Source organism: Durio zibethinus, unplaced genomic scaffold, assembly GCF_047325235.1.
Source record: "Durio zibethinus cultivar Kanyao isolate XHJ-2024 unplaced genomic scaffold, ASM4732523v1 HiC_scaffold_2, whole genome shotgun sequence".
Lineage (NCBI taxonomy): Eukaryota > Viridiplantae > Streptophyta > Magnoliopsida > Malvales > Malvaceae > Durio > Durio zibethinus.
Genome location: NW_028323043.1, coordinates 386808 through 390994, shown reverse-complemented (window position 1 = coordinate 390994; position 4187 = coordinate 386808).

Sequence of the window (4187 nt, the reverse complement as noted above, 5' to 3'; positions counted from 1 at the left end):
GTATATGGAAAGTTCAAAAATCATCATATAATATCATATAATAATGAATAATCATATAATAATATCATATAATAAGGAGTATTGATTATCGAACCAATTCGCCGGTATGTAGAAATTGATGGACAATTTATTCTATATCAAACTATAAGTATTTCATTGGTTCATAAAAATAAACATGAAATTAATCAAAGACGCAAAAAAAAAAAACTATATTGACAAAATGAATAATCATATATATAATAATATCATATAATAAGGAGTATTGATTATCGAACCGATTCGCCGGTATGTAGAAATTGATGGACAATTTATTCTATATCAAACTATAAGTATTTCATTGGTTCATAAAAATAAACATGAAATTAATCAAAGACGCAAAAAAAAAAACTATATTGACAAAATGAATAATCATATATATAATAATATCATATAATAAGGAGTATTGATTATCGAACCGATTCGCCGGTATGTAGAAATTGATGGACAATTTATTCTATATCAAACTATAAGTATTTCATTGGTTCATAAAAATAAACATGAAATTAATCAAAGACGCAAAAAAAAAAACTATATTGACAAAATGAATAATCATATATATAATAATATCATATAATAAGGAGTATTGATTATCGAACCGATTCGCCGGTATGTAGAAATTGATGGACAATTTATTCTATATCAAACTATAAGTATTTCATTGGTTCATAAAAATAAACATCAAATTAATCAAAGACGCAAAAAAAAAAAAACTATATTGACAAAATGAATAATCAGATGAGAATAATATCATATAATAATGAATAATCCAGAAAAAAAAAAAACAAAAAAAAAAAAATTAGGGGGTTTCTTATGATTTTCAAATCGTTTATACCGAGTAATCTAATATCCTTATTCATGAGGATAATCAATTCAGTCCTGTCAGTCCTTGTGGTCGGACTCTATTATGGATTTCTGACCACATTATCCCTAGGTCCCTCTTATCTCCTCCTTGTACAAACTTGGGTTATGGAACAAGGAGAAGAAGGAAACGAGAAGAGGGCAGCAGCAACAACTGGCTTTCTTATGGGACAGCTCATGCTGTTCATATCGATCTACTATGAGCCTCTGCATTTAGCATTGATTAGACCTCATCTACTAAATGTCCTAGTTCTACCGTATCTTTGGTTTTATTACTTCTGGAACAATGACAAAGACTATTTTGATTTTTTTGATTATTATGCAGGAGAGACTGCCGGAAATTCAATGCGTAATCTTAGGATTCAATGTGTATTCCTGCATAATTTAATTTTTCAATTAGTCAACCATTTCATTTTACCAAGTCCAATGTTAGCCAGATTAGTCAACATTTATATGTTTCGATACAACACCAATATGTTATTTGTAATAAGTAGTTTTGTTGGTTTTTTAATTGGTCATATTTTATTAATGAAATGGGTTGGATTGGTATTAGTCTGGATACAAAAAATTTTATTAATGAAATGGGTTGGAGTGGTATTAGCCTGGATACAAAAAAGGACTTTTCTTAGGTATTATATAGTTATTCGATCTAATAGGCATCTTATATTCGAACTTACAAAGTCTATTCCTCGAATCTTTACTCTTCTCTTTTTTATTACCTGTCTTTACTCTATAGGTAGAAAACCGTCACACATGCTGACTAAGAAACTGACAGGAATTCATCAAAGCCGAAGAAAAGGGCAGGAATTGGAGGAATTGAAGGAATTGGAGGAAAGGGAGGAAGAAACAAACATAGAAATAGAAACTATTTCCAAAGGGGGGGAGGAACAGGTATCCACCAAAGAAAATCTTTCTTATTACCCTTTTTCGAAAGAGACCGACTATAAAAATAGCCCAGTTTATGAAACTTCTTATCTGGATGGGAATCAGGAAAATTCGAAGTTAGAAATAATATCAGAAAAAAAAGAATATAAAAAATTATTATGGTTTGAAAAACCTCTTGTGACGCTTATTTTTGATTATAAACAACGGAATCGACCTTGGCGATATATAAAAAATAATCGGTTTGACAATGCTCTAAAAAATGAAATGTCACAATATTTTTTTTATACATGTCGAAGTGATGGAAAAGAAAAAATCTCTTTTACATATCCACCTAGTTTAGCAGCTTTTGGAGAAATGGTACAAAAACAAATAGATTTTTTCACACCAGAAGAATTGTTTTCTGACGAATCGTATACTGATTGGAGTTTTATCAATGAACTAAAAAGAATAAATTTAAGTAAGGAGTTTATAAAGAGAGTCGAATATTTAGATAAGGAATATTTATATAAGGAATCTTTTGATCTGGGCATACTTGAAAAAAGGACTCGATTTTCTAATTATGAAACTAATGAAGAAACTAATAATGAAACTAATAATGAAACTAATAATGAAACTAATAATGAAGAAACTACTACTGAAACTAATAATGAAACTAATAATGAAACTAATAATGAAACTAATAATGAAACTAATAATGAAACTAAAAGAAATAATGAAATTAAAAGAAATAATGAAACTAATAATGAAACTAATAATGAAACTAATAATGAAACTAAAAGAAATAATGAAACTAAAAGAAATAATGAAACTAAAAGAAATAATGAAACTAATAATGAAACTAATAATGAAACTAATAATGAAACTAAAATAAAATACTTGCCTAAAATATATGATCCTTTCTTGCAGGGACCCTACCGCGGAAGAATCAAAAAATTGTTTTCACCTTTAAGTGAAAAAACAAACACGGATCCGTTTTGGATAAATAAGATTCATGTTATACTTCTTGCTACTGATTATTACGAATTTGAACAGACAATAGATACACTCAAATCATTATCAACAGAAAAAGAACTTTCTTTATTGACAGAAACAGAAGATGAACAGACAATAGATACACTCAAATCATTATCAACAGAAAAAGAACTTTCTTTATTGACAGAAACAGAAGATGAACAGACAATAGATACACTCAAATCATTATCAACAGAAAAAGAACTTTCTTTATTGACAGAAACAGAAGATGAACAGACAATAGATACACTCAAATCATTATCAACAGAAAAAGAACTTTCTTTATTGACAGAAACAGAAGATGAACAGACAATAGATACACTCAAATCATTATCAACAGAAAAAGAACTTTCTTTATTGACAGAAACAGAAGATGAACAGACAATAGATACACTCAAATCATTATCAACAGAAAAAGAACTTTCTTTATTGACAGAAACAGAAGATGAACAGGGAAATATCGATTCCGAGGATCGAGTCAAAATTTTGAAATTTTTATGCAATATAGTTATAACTAATCCCGACAATCAAACAATTATAAAAAAATCTAATGGAATAAAAGAAATAAGTAATGGAATAAAAGAAATAAGTAAAGAAGTTCCTCGATGGTCATACAAACTACTCGACATTTTCGAACAACACCATAGAGGAGGCGAGGAACACATGATAACAGATTATGCAATTCGTTCAAGAATCTTCCGGTACGCAATAGTTTTTTCTAAGGAGGAGTTAAAGGATGATTTTTTTCTACCAAACGATATAGAAAACGACCTATCTTTGATGGAATATTCGCCAGAACCGAATTTTCGTCGAGACATAATAAAAGGTGCCGTGCGTGCCCAAAGACGTAAAATAATTAATGGGGAACTGTTTCAATCAAATGTGCATTCCCCACTTTTTTTTGACAGAGTAGACAGCCTCTTCTTCAGAGTGTTCAGATCTTTGTATTCTGATATTTCTTGGCTGATAAAACTAATATCTCGAAATTGGATATGGAAAAACAAAGAATCACAAATTTCTGATTATACAGAAAATGAGGAGGACATAAGAGAAGAAGACGAAGAGATAAGAGAAAGCATAGAAAAGATACAAGAAAGAGACAAAGAGGAAGAAAAAAGAAGAGAAAGCATAGAAGAGATACAAAAAGGAGACAAAAAAGAGAAAGAAAAAAGAAGACAAGAGTCAGAGGCAGATGACTTCCTGCTGGACGCAGCAGAATTTTGGGATATCGTCTTTTTTGGTCAAGGACCAAGGGGCATCATGTTAATAGCCCAATCGATTTTTAGAAAATATATTCTATTACCTTCATTGATAATAGCTAAAAACATTGTCCGTATATTATTATTTCAAATTCCTGAGTGGTCCACGGATTTCAAGGGTTGGAAGCGAGAAAT